The sequence below is a fragment of the Prionailurus viverrinus genome, chromosome A3, assembly GCF_022837055.1.
Source record: "Prionailurus viverrinus isolate Anna chromosome A3, UM_Priviv_1.0, whole genome shotgun sequence".
In the NCBI taxonomy this organism is placed as follows: domain Eukaryota; kingdom Metazoa; phylum Chordata; class Mammalia; order Carnivora; family Felidae; genus Prionailurus; species Prionailurus viverrinus.
Window position 1 is genome coordinate 86,172,314 of NC_062563.1, and position 12,918 is coordinate 86,185,231.

At 39.7% G+C, this 12,918-nt stretch overlaps 1 long non-coding RNA gene across 1 annotated transcript in view; it reads right to left on the bottom strand.

The window, feature by feature from the left end:
- LOC125162525 (uncharacterized) overlaps positions 1-9,504 on the bottom strand; it is a 40,445-nt gene extending 30,941 nt beyond the window's left edge. Inside the window, exon 1 of the long non-coding RNA XR_007151071.1 lies at positions 9,463-9,504. This is a non-coding gene — a long non-coding RNA (uncharacterized LOC125162525). The remainder of the gene's footprint in view (positions 1-9,462) is intronic.
- Between the last annotated feature and the right edge of the window lie 3,414 nt (positions 9,505-12,918).

Sequence of the window (12,918 nt, forward strand, 5' to 3'; positions counted from 1 at the left end):
AGTATCACTAATTTTTAATTTATAAGACCTGATTATAATAGTCAGGCAAGCAAAAGAGTCTCTAAGTGGCCATTAACTATTAAGGAAGTCTATTTTCTTTTTTTTTTTTTAATTTTTTTTTTTCAACGTTTATTTTTATTTTTGGGACAGAGAGAGACAGAGCATGAACGGGGGAGGGGCAGAGAGAGAGGGAGACACAGAATCGGAAACAGGCTCCAGGCTCTGAGCCATCAGCCCAGAGCCCGACGCAGGGCTCGAACTCACGAACCGCGAGATCGTGACCTGGCTGAAGTCGGACGCTTAACTGACTGCGCCACCCAGGCGCCCAAGGAAGTCTATTTTCATTAGGGGAAAAGACGTTTCCCATTGAAGGGCTGCTCTGTATGGCTGAGCGGGATGTGCACTACTCAACTCCAGAAGACACTATTCACATTGCAGTTTAGGTGACTGTCACTCCTTGGATTTCCATTACACAATCTGCAGATTTGTATCCAGTGGTATGTAGAGAATTCAAAGTGTCATTATGGCTTCCTAACATGGGTGATTCTTCCTGGTGAAATGAAAGAGCCACTTGCCAAAGTGATATTTAGAGGATAGGCATAGATTTACATCTGAACCTGTTTGGTTAGGAAATCATGCTAAGGTCCTTTTAGGCATAGTAATAGGAAAATCTGCATGCGTCTGAGCCCCAGACTGACAGACATTTCCTTTAGTGATGTGGATGAAGGAATGTACCAACTGTCAATTCCATTTAGAGAACATTTAAAGTTGGAAAGAAAGGCTGCTCAGCATTTACCCAGGATTCCAATTTAGAGTGGGAGAAAAATCAACTGTAAAATAATCAATTGTGTTAGAATTAAGAAAGCATATAAAGAGAGGAAATATCTTCTTGCATCATGTGACTGACAGCAGGTCAGTAAAATAAAGCATTCAATCTGAAAAATCAAACACCCTTTTGGGAAAAAAATAGAAGCATTGTAAGGTGAGAGTTTTACATGAAGGTAGACAAGACAGTACCAATTTAAGATGTTAAGTGTCTTTTGTAGATGCATATGGACACATAAACACGTACAGTGACTAAAATTCTACCAGCAGAGGCTAGCTTTCAAAAGCAGAATGAGGAACTTGTTTAGATTAAAATAATGAATAGTTTCCCAGTGTTGGTGGTAGACATTAGAAAAAGCTAAACAGAAAAAAAAAAAAAAAAAGAAAAGAAAAAGAAAAAGCTAAACAGAATACAGACCTCATTTCCTTTGGATTTTGTGTGAAGTTTACTGTGGACAATACCCCCCTGTTGCCATTTTACGTCAGCGTTAGGGTAAAAGAAAACCACAAATGGAATTATTTAAGATTTCAGGTTCCATTTTTGTGTTCTACTCTGAATGAAGAGTTTCAAAACTCTGTAGCATGGATTAGGGGACATTGGAGAGAAAAGGGTGGGAGAAAGAGAAAGAAAGTTAGGAGAAGCTTGTTTTGTAAAAAAATAAACTCAGCTTGAAATGATAGCCCCAGTGGTTTGGGCTCAGTTTCAGGACACAGGGAAGATAAAATTTAGACACCACTGGAGGAGAGCAATGAGGATGGGAGCAGTGTTTATGATACCATATTTGCTACTTGACTTAATTTGAGCTGTGTTAAGTATCAAGGGGAAAATGCACGAGTGTTTATTGGGAGGTTTATGTGATACTGTGGGAAACACAGTGGTCCTGGAGCCTGGGGCTTGTGTTTGAACGTCCAGTCTGTGTCTTACTGCATTTGCAACATAAATATTGGCCTTTTAAGACTGAAGATGAGAATAATGATGTCCTTCTTTCAGGATTGTTCTTGGGACTAAATGAAAAATAGCTGTAAGACACCTGGCATGTGTGAGCACTCAACAAATCCTAATTTCCTTTCTTCTGAGCCCTCTGCCCTTGAAGCTATTCATGGTGATACAGGTTTTATTTACTTAATTTTATTTTGAGAGAGAGAGAGAGAGAAAGGGAGCATGAGTGAGAGAGGGGCAGAGAGAGAGAGGGAGATAGAGAGAATCCCAAGCAGGCTCTGCACTGTGCACTGTCAGTATGGAGCCTGACACGGGTCTTGAACCATGAACTGTGAGATCATGACCTGAGTCAAAATCAAGAGTTGGAACTTAACCGACTGAACCATCCAGGCGTCCTCGTCATCCAGGTTTTAAGGGCTCTTTAGTAGTGGGTTTCAAATTTTGGTCTCTGTCACAATGGCCTATGGAATTCTCTCGCTGAACATGTGCCTGAGCCTCAGCTTCAGGGATTCTGATTTCATATGCAGAGCATATTCTGATTCATGTGCAGAAGGGGGCTATATGTTTGAACTTCTACTTTTTTTTAAATAAAATATATGGGTAATTTTTGTCAACATTAAAGTTAAAAACTACCAATAAACTATCTGAATCCCCCACTGCCTATTTAGACATTGAAGCACTAACTTAGCGTGAAGGTCCTTCACAAATTCGCCCTCACCTATTCCCTAACAGTTTTCCTTTGTCTGCCTTTCATTCCAGACATACTTCCCTGTCACTGGTCCTTGGGAAGACCATTGCATGGCTAACCTCCTCTTGTTCACACACTTCCAAGGCCTAGTGTGTTCTGTTCCCTATCTCTTTGGTTCTATAATTCTTATTCTTCCTTACAGATCCAACATAATGTTTTAGCTATTCCCTCTCTCTTTGCACTTCCTTCCACTTCCTAGTAGACCTTATGCCTCTGAATTTCTCTCCCATCTATTCGTACCAGGCATTTAGCAATGGTCATGGACCATGTTGGTTGAAGTCATTAACCATCCTTCCTGTTTTAGGGTTTGTGGTCTTTGGGGTCAGAAAAGTGTTTGTGTTTTACAATTTTTTCAGGTCCTCCTAACACCTAGTTCAGTGCCTGTATTTAAAGGTACTCTGTAAACAGCTGGCTAGTGAATGTAATAATTGTTAGTCACAGTCAGGAGCCTCCTTATACACTGACTTGAGCTTAAGAAGATCACTGCAGCTATGACAGGAAATACTTCTGGTCTGCTATCATCCACCATTCTAAATACTTTGCAAATAGGAACTTGGTTAATGTTCATAACAACCCTAGGAAATTTATACCATATTATTCTCCTTTAAAGTTTATTTATTTATTTTGAGAAAGAGACAGAGACTATGAGTGGGGGAGGGGCAGAGAAAGAGGGGAGAGAAAATCCCAAACAGGCTCTGAGCTGTCAGTGCAGGGCCCGATGTGGAGCTTGATCTCATGAAGTATGAGATCATGACCTGAGCTGAAATCAAGAGTTGCCACTTAACCAACTGAGCCACCCAGGTGCCCCTATATTATTCCCATTTAATGGAAGAAGAAATTGTGGCACAGACAGGTAAAGTAACTTGTCCAAGGTCACATAGCTAAGAATTGTCAGAGTGGGGGTTCTAGCCCAGTTTGGCTGGCCCCAGAGTTTTAAGCTCAACCCCCACTTAAAACTTCCTCTTCGTAATAAGAGATGGAATTTAATTAGTGCTAACTATGAGTGTCAGGAACTTTGCTACATAGCACACATTTTTTTCCTCTTTAAAAAATGTGTTTGTACACTTTTGTACACCATTTATACAGCAGTGATGGAAGGCAGTTTCATCCCCATTTTGCAAATAAAGGAAAAAAGTTTGATTAAGTTATCCAAGACCCCTGGGCTAGTAGCCTAATAAGATTCAAATCCAGGTCTGAATTTGAATCTGTCTGCTTAAGCATTCTGCTCTGTTACTGAGGATATATTTGTTTCTTACCACTTTTTGGTTATCTATCTAATTTTCACAGGAACACCCTGCTTACTGCACCCACCACCCATGCTCTGTCAGCTGCAATAACATTTCCTGTCATGCCACAGCCAACCACAAAACTGGGCTCTAGGCTTTTCTTTGTATAAAGGAAAACCTCCATGGTCAGATACAACAATGGAAATATCTCTGCCTTGCTGATATATTGGTTTTGAGGTTCATAAAGATTTTATTCTCTAACACGTATATGTATATATATGCCTGTGCATATATGACTTTTTAAAATATTTATTTTTGAGAGAGAGAGAGAGAGGTAGTAGGGGAAGGGCAGAGAGAGAGGGGGACAGAAGATCTGAAGCAGGCTCTATGTTGACAGTAGAGAGCCTGATGCAGGGCCCAAACTCATGAACCCTGAGATCATGACCTGAGTCAAAGTTGGATGTGTAACCAACTGAGCCACCCAGGCACCTCATGGGTGTATGTGATTTTTATACACTTGTGTGCTTGTATATGTACTTAAAACTTTTAAAACCTAACTCTACTGACAGCATTGGGTTCACGCATTGGAAAAAAAGTTGCAAAGGTGTGTGGCCAACAGCCAGTTCTTTTGCTGTTTACTCTTCTCCCATCTGGAAGATCTAAAAGAGTTGAAGAGATCTGTTGGATATCAGGGAGATTGTTTCTTTGGGAAAAGCAGTTGTAGTACAATGGAATTTTCCTTTATGCTCCATGGGGGTGATGTGGGAAGTACCCTTTATCCCAATCAGACTGTAAAGGGCTTCAAGAAGATTCTGACCTTGACTTGTATCTGATGGAATCTGTGTAGCCCAGAGGCTGGTGGTAGATTATGCCTGGAAACTGATTCATTGCTCTGCTTTGTCCATCCTTGCCATTGTGCCATCCATTCAAGATTGAATCTCAGTGATAGCATTTTTAATTTCATCCTGACTAGATTTTACTTCTTTTGTCTCCACAAAAAGTGATTCTATGCTTTTTTTCAACCCAGCTACTATTCTTATTATCATGGTTTTAAATTCTAGTTCAGAGATTTTGCTTATATCTGTGTTGATTAAGATCCTGACTGTAGGGGTGCCTGGGTGGCGCAGTCAGTTAAGCGTCCGACTTCAGCCAGGTCATGATCTCGCGGTCCGTGAGTTCGAGCCCCACGTCAGGCTCTGGGCTGACGGCTCGGAGCCTGGAGCCTGTTTCCGATTCTGTGTCTCCCTCTCTCTCTGTCCCTCCCCCGTTCATGCTCTGTCTCTCTCTGTCCCAAAAATAAATAAACGTTGAAAAAAAAATTAAAAAAAAAAAAAGATCCTGACTGTCATTTCTTCCTGTTCTTTCTTTTGGAGTGAATTCCTTCATTTTGTCATTTTGGAGGAAGAAAAAATTAATAAAATAAAAAATTAAAATTAAATAATTAAAACCAAGACAAAAATCAAATAAAGGAAGCTAGATCCTAGATGTGTTTTCATCTGCTTGTTGAAAGAAGCTTGATAGAATAGAGAAAAAAGGGAAAGAAAAGAAAGGAAAAAGGTAAGAAAAAATTTAAAAATTAGAAAAATTTATGTAATAAAATAGAATATAAAATTTAAAAAAATTAAAAAATAAAGTAAAAATAATTAAAAAAAATTTTTTTTACCGTTTATTTATTTTTGAGACAGAGAGAGACAGAGCATGAACAGGGGAGGGGCAGAGAGAGAGGGAGACACAGAATCCAAAACAGGCTCCAGGCTCTGAGCTGTCAGCACAGAGCCCGACATGGGGCTCGAACTCATGGACCGCGAGACCATGACCTGAGCCGAAGGCGGATGCTTAACCAACCAAGCCACCCAGGCGCCCCTTAAAAATTTTAATTAAATGAAAATAAAAATTCATTTTTCTCTTTCTGTATCCAAGAAAAAGAAAGAAAAAAACAACAAAAAGAATTGAAACAAAAACAGAAGCAAAAAAACTGAAATAATGAATGAACCAGCAAACAGAATGAAACCTGAATGGAGTTACATCTAGTTTCCCCTAGAACTCAAACTATGAAGTCTTCTATAGTCCATCCACTCAGCAGGGGCAAAGACTTGTGCTGATTTTTTAGGGGATGTGCTTGGAGGGTGCAGCTGGGTGGGGCTTGGTGCAGTTCCACTGACCACTAGGTGGCACTGTTTAGCTACTGGCATGGATCAGTGTGGCACATGTGGGCAGGGAGAGGTGGAAATGGCTTCACCCACCTCCCTAGTCTCTGGCACAGGAGCTTCAAGTTCTCACTGACCCATGATCAAGCACTCATGGTGTTTCTTTTTACTGTTTAAAATATGGCTATTAGAAAATTTAAAATTGTACGCATGGCACACGTTTGTGGCTTGCATTATGTATTTATGGATAATGTGGTTCCAGATAGTAGTCCTTCTATCAGTCTGGATGCTTCCTAAAGTGAAGATGTCAAAAACACGGAGCAGATCCTACAGTCAATTCATAATGGATCTATAATGTGAGCAAGAAATAAATGTTTGCTGTTTTAAGCCACTGGGGTTTGGGATTGTTCGTAGTATTAATGTCCTCACTATTCTGATTGGGTCAACATGGAAAAGGAAAGGCAGCAGAAGTGAACCTCCTGAATATTCTATTCTCTGAAACCTCCACGAATATCTATTTTCCTTCTTTAGACTCCTCATCTCCACAACCGAAAACCAGAAATATCAGAATCTTTAAAAATTTTCCTTATCCTTTTAGATGGACTCTGGTCTAGGAGTAATTCAGAAGGAGAAAGCCAAATCCGATATCACTGTGTAGATTTTTTTATTTTCTTTCTTTTTTTTTTTAGAGTATTTTTTAAAAAAAAATTATTTATTCTGAGAGAGAAAGAGTATGCAAGAGTGGGGCAGGGCCAGAGAGAGTGGGGGAGAGGGGATTTTAAGGAGGATCCACACTGTCAGCACAGAGCCCGATGGGGAGCTCAAACTCATGAACTGTGAGATCATGACCTGAGCCAAAATCAAGAGTCAGACACTTAATTGCCTGAGCCATTCAGGTGCCCTGGATTTTTTTTTTTTTTTTTTTCGTGTCTTGACACACAAGGAAGATAGCTTTCTGATTGTCTTGCCTTTGTAAATGAGGTCAACATAAGGCCAGAAGACTCATGCCCCAGTTTGGTCATTTCCTTCCTGTCACAGTGATCCTTGGATAAACAGCCCACTCTTTCAGTTAAGCCTCCCTTCCTGTTTCTCTTGCTCCCTGGGCCTCTCTATGAAGTATTCACATTAGGGTTTTACAAGCATATTCTAATGACAGTGTGAAAGGCATATAGAATTGGACATCGCTAGGAAACAGTGGCAGTCAAACCTGCTGTCATAATCCAGGGAAGAGATGACAGAATCACACCAGTGAGAGTGAGGCTGGTAAGAGTTCATTTCAATCATCAGTTGAACAAATATTTACAGAAGGTGCATCATATATCAGAAACTGTGCCTGGATAAGAGGTAGCTAAGTTTTACTCTCTGCCCTCAAAGAGCTCTTAAGGTGATGATTTCAACATCCAGTGAGTGCTGAATTCTATGATGTGCAGATAAAGAAAGGGAAATGGGCTATTTTGTGAAGCCTTCCTAGAAATGGTGATAACTGAATGAAGTCTTGAAGGATGAATAGGATTTTCCAGGGAAAAAGGGTAGGAGAAAGATTTGAAAGATACTTAGGGGGAAGAATCAAGAAGAAGAAAGAATCTCAGACGATTTCCCATTTATGACTTAGCACCTGGAAGATGGTCACTTCATTGATGAGTGTAAGGAATAAAAGAAGAACAGCCTAGTAATGGGAAAAAAGGACGCATTTAGATTAAAAAAAATAATGAGTTTAGAGTTCTAGTTAGGAATCTAGGAATGACTGCCCATTAGTGGTTAGAGATCTATAGGACTGGAGCAAAGAAGAAAGGTCAAAACTTTTAGATTTCAGAGTCAAGAGCTTGTCTATGGGTATTTGAAATTCTAATAATGGGTGAAAATGCCCAGGGAGAACAAGAGTCTATGTATTCATTAACTCATACATTCAGTACTTACTGAGAGTCCACTATGTGGTAAGTGAAGAAATGTGAGATCAACTTGGATAGATATGTACTTTTAAAAAATGCAGTATTGTAGACTCTTCTTTCAAGAAACTTTTTATTGTTCAGGGAAAGTGATCAATAGCTGATAACTAGATAGGATAGGAAACCAAGAGAACACTTTTAAAGGATGAGAAAGACTTTCTGGAATTGAAAATGTAGTTGAATTTTACCTACATTTGGAAAAAAACTTTTTGTTAATGAGCTAAAAGTTTATTGTACACATATCTATTAATATTATTAAAGTTTGCAGAGGTTTAATCATATTTATTAATGTAATCATTCACTTCTCTCATTATCTGATTGTTCTGCACTGCAAATAATGAATCTAGAAGACTTATGCTTCAAAAGAAATTGATTAAACAAATTTTAATCGACCATCTCCTGAGGTGTTATGCAGGCACAGAAAAGTCAAGACCTGATCATGCCCTCTGGGACTTACTGTTTATAAAGATTAATGTCTGTAGACTGCATAGATGATCACTGTGATGAGATTGTACTTCCATTTGTAGAAAATCTCTTAAAAAATAAGAAAGTGGAAACATTGAGGAAAGTCTAGAAAATTGAATTAAGGCTCTGTTTGTGTCAAATGAACAACTGAAGAATTTGAGCTCTCTCTTTTTCCTTGTAGGCAATGGGATCCATTTATTAAAGGGGGCCTGCACAGAGGGATCTTGTAGGACAGTGACTCAAAGGACAGGGGAATCAGTTGGGGACTATTGTAGTTTGCCTTTATGGGAGGTAATAGTATGTAGGTAGTAGAGATAAGGATGAACACAACTATTTCAAAGGAAGAATCCACAGATCGTACCAACTGAATAAGATGGTGAGCATTAAGAGGTACTCAGGAAGGACTTTAGTGTCTTGATCCTCTGAGGAGAGTAGTTCCTTAACAGAAAAAAGAAAGTCATAGAGTGAGGTGGGTTTGGGATATGAGTTTGAAGATAAGGAGAGAGGGGAGAGGCAAAGATCTGCTTAGACTCATGAGCAAAGAAGTAGGAGCTAAGGAGATATTCCTGGACCTTCTCCAAGGAGAATATGTAGAATTGAGAAATCGACACAGTTTTGTTGTTTTGAAGGGGCACATACAGCCCAGTTTTTATAGCAGTGCTATCAACAATAGCCAAAGTACGGAAAGAGCCCAATGTCCATTGATGGATGAATGGATAAAGAAGATGTGGTATATACAGGAGGAGCCAAGATGGCAGAACAGCATGGAAGTTTTTTGTGGGTCTCGCTTCCATGAAATACAGCCAGACCAACACTAAACCATTCTACACACCTAGAAAACTGATTGGAGGATTAACACAACAATCTGCACAACCTGAACCAGAGAATTCAGGAGGTACGTGGCGCAGAGGGGTGAATTTTGGGGAGTGAGAAGCCACGGAGGGTAGGGAACCGCTTTTGTGGGTGGAGAGAGGACGGAGACTGGGGAAGGGGGGAGAATACGGGAAAAGCACCCTTCCCCAAAAGCAGCTGGAGAGAAAGTGGAAAATTGGAAACAGCCACAGGGACTAAACTAAAAAGGGAGAAAGGAGAAAGGAGAGGGTTTAAATTCCATTGAGCCTGTAAATAAGGGGAGCACAGAGTCTGCAACTCCGCAGCTCGATACCTGGCGGTGCTCTAGTGGGAAGGGCGAATCCTCAGGAACAGAGTGGGGTCTGGGAAGTTCTCGGGCCACATAGGGAAAAGCGGTTCCACTGCTGGAAGGACATTTGGTAGAGACTGTTAAAGCCACCTGGTCCCAGCAGAGCCCAGAAAACGGCCACATTTGCTGGTGCTGGAACAAGGTTGTTAAGGGTGAAGCCTGTTGCCAGATGTGTGTTTTGATTTGCCATAATCCCTGAAGCACTGCTACTACACTATCTCAAGAACTTTTTCTGGGGTGGGCTGGCACCTGGCCGCAGTCTCGGGGCACTGGGAGCAGCAGGGTCCATCAAGTGTTCCTGGGTGCAGCCGACATTTGGCCATTGCTCGGTGAGACCCTCCCACAGAGGGGTGGAACGGGTCAAAGCCGCAGTCCTTCAGAAGTAAGGGGCCGGGGAAAACAGCCGCCTCTGACACAAAACTCGGGAGAGAGGTACTGCCTGGGGCTTGGTCACGGAGAGTGAAAAAGCGGGGAGTGGGAGTGGACGAAAGCTGAAGACAGAGGATGAGTGCACAATTCCTGACCTGGGAGAATAGACTGGGTAGCTGGGTGGTGCCATTTTCACTGCTCCTGCGCACGCGCATACGTAGGTGCACCTACGAGCACTGCAACAATCCACCCCTGTAGGCTAGCAGCGCCATCTAGTGGAGAGCGGAGCTGTTACACTGAGCCCCGCCCAATCGGGCCAACTTCGTTCTGCAAGAACACAAGTCTCACCGCCGGCTTAGTTTGTGGACTATAAAGCACTACACAGACTGACTTCTAGAGGAAAACAAAGTAATTTCAGTCCTACTTCAATCTGTTAGCAGGTTCATCTATTCAATTTTCTTTCTTTCTTTTTTCTTTTTCTCTTTTACACTTTTTTTCTTTTTCTTGAATACAGGAGAAAAAATTCATTTTTATTTTCAATTTTTATTAAAAATATTTTTCTTTAATTTTTTCTACTGTATTTTTTACTTTTGTGTAAATTTAAAAAATTCTAATTTACTTCCATCATTTCATTTTAGTCTACTTCAGTATATACATTTTTTCAAATTTTCCAACGATTTCCTTTTTTTTTCCTTCTTTTCCTTTTTTTCTCTAATCTATCAAGCCTCTTTCAACACCCAGAACAAAACACACCTAGGATCTGGCATCATTTATTCACTTTTGTGTGTGTGTATTTGATCTATTAATTTTAATTTTTTTATTTTAATTTATTTTAATTTTAATTTTTCTACCTCATTAATTCCTTTTCTCCCTTCAAAATGATGAAATGAAGGAATTCACCCCAAAAGAAAGAACAGGAACAAACGACAGCCAGGGACTTAACCAACACAGATACAAGCAAGATGTCTGAACCAGAATTTAGAATCACGATAATAAGAATACTAGCTGGAGTTGAAAATAGATTAGAATCCCTTTCTGCAGAGATAAAAGAAATAAAAAATAACCAGAATGAAACTAAAAATGTTATAACTGAGCTGCAATCACGGATGGATGCAGCGGCGGTAAGGATGGATGAGGCAGAACAGAGAATCAGCGATATAGAGGACAAACTTATAGAGAATAATGAAGCAGAAAAAAAGAGGGAGACTAAGGCAAAAGAACATGATTTAAGAATTAGAGAAATCAGTGACTCATTAAAAAGGAACAACATCAGAATCATAGGGGTCCCAGAAGAGGAAGAGAGAGAAATGGGGGTAGAAGGGTTATGTGAGGAAATCATGGCAGAAAACTTTTCTAACCTGGGGAAAGACACAGACATCAAAATCCAGGAAGCACAGAGGACTCCCATTAGATTCAACAAAAACCGACCATCAACAAGGCACATCATAGTCAAATTCACAAAATACTCAGGCAAGGAGAGAATCATGAAAGCAGTAAGGGAAAAAAAGTCCTTAACCTACAAAGGAAGACAGATGAGCTTTGCAGCAGACCTATCCACAGAAACTTGGCAGGCCAGAAAAGAGTGGCAGGATATATTCAGTGTGCTGAATCAGAAAAATATGCAGCCAAGAATTCATTATCCAGCAAGGCTGTCATTCAAAATAGAAGGAGTGAGTAAAAGTTTTCCAGAGAAACAAAAATTAAAGGAGTCTGTGACCACTAAACCAGCCCTGCAAGAAATTTTAAGGGGAACTCTCTGAGGGGAGAAAAGATGAAAAAAATATATATATGTATGTATGTATATATATATATACACACATACACACACACACACACACACATATATATATATATATATATATATATATATATATATATATATAAATACCAAAAGCAACAAAGATTAGAAAGGACCAGAGAACACTACCAGAAACTCCAACTCTACAAGCATCATAATGGCAATAAATTCATATCTTTCAGTAATCACTCTAAACATCAATGGACTCAATGCTCCAATCAAAAGACACAGGGTAATAGAATGGATAAGAAAACAAGATCCATCTCTATGCTGTTTACAAGAGACCCACTTTAGACCTAAAGACACTTCAGATTGAAAGTAAGGGGATGGAGAACCATCTATTATGCTAATGGTCGACAAAACAAAGCTGGATTAACAATACTTATATCAGACAATCTAGACTTTAAAATAAAGACTGTATCAAGAGATACAAAAGGACATGATATCATAATCAGGGGGTCTATCCATCAAGAAGACCTAACAATTGCAAACATTTATGCGCCAAATGTGGAAGTACCCAAATATATAAATCAATTAATTACAAACATAAAGAAACTCATTGATAGTAATACCATAATAGTAGTAGATTTCAACACCCCACTCACAGCAATGGACAGATAATCTAATCAAAAAATCAACAAAGAAACAATGGCTTTGAATGACACACTGGACCAGATGGACTTAACAGATATATTCAGAACATTTCATCCTAAGGCAGTGGAATATACATTCTTCTCCAGTGCACATGGAACGTTCCCCAGAATAGACCATATACTGGGACACAAATCAGCCCTAAGTAAGTACAAAAAGACTGAGATCATACCGTGCATATTTTCAGACCACAATGCTATGCAACTTGAAATCAACCACAAGAAAAAATTTGGAAAGGTAACAAATACTTGGAGACTGAAGAACATCCTACTAAAGAATGAATGGGCTAGCCAAGCAGTTAAAGAAGAAATTTAAAAGTATATGGAAGTCAATGTAAATGATAACACCACAACCCAAAACCTCTGGGACGCAGCAAAGGCGGTCGGTCATAAGAGGAAAGTATATAGCAATCCAGGCCTTCCTAAAGAAGGAAGAAAGATCTCAGATACACAACCTAACCTTACGCCTTAAGGAGCTGGAAAAAGAACAACAAATAAAACCCAAAACCAGCAGAAGACAGGAAATAATAAAGATTAGAGCAGAAATTAATGCTATTGAAACCAAAAAACCCAGTAGAACAGATCAATGAAACCAGAAGCTGG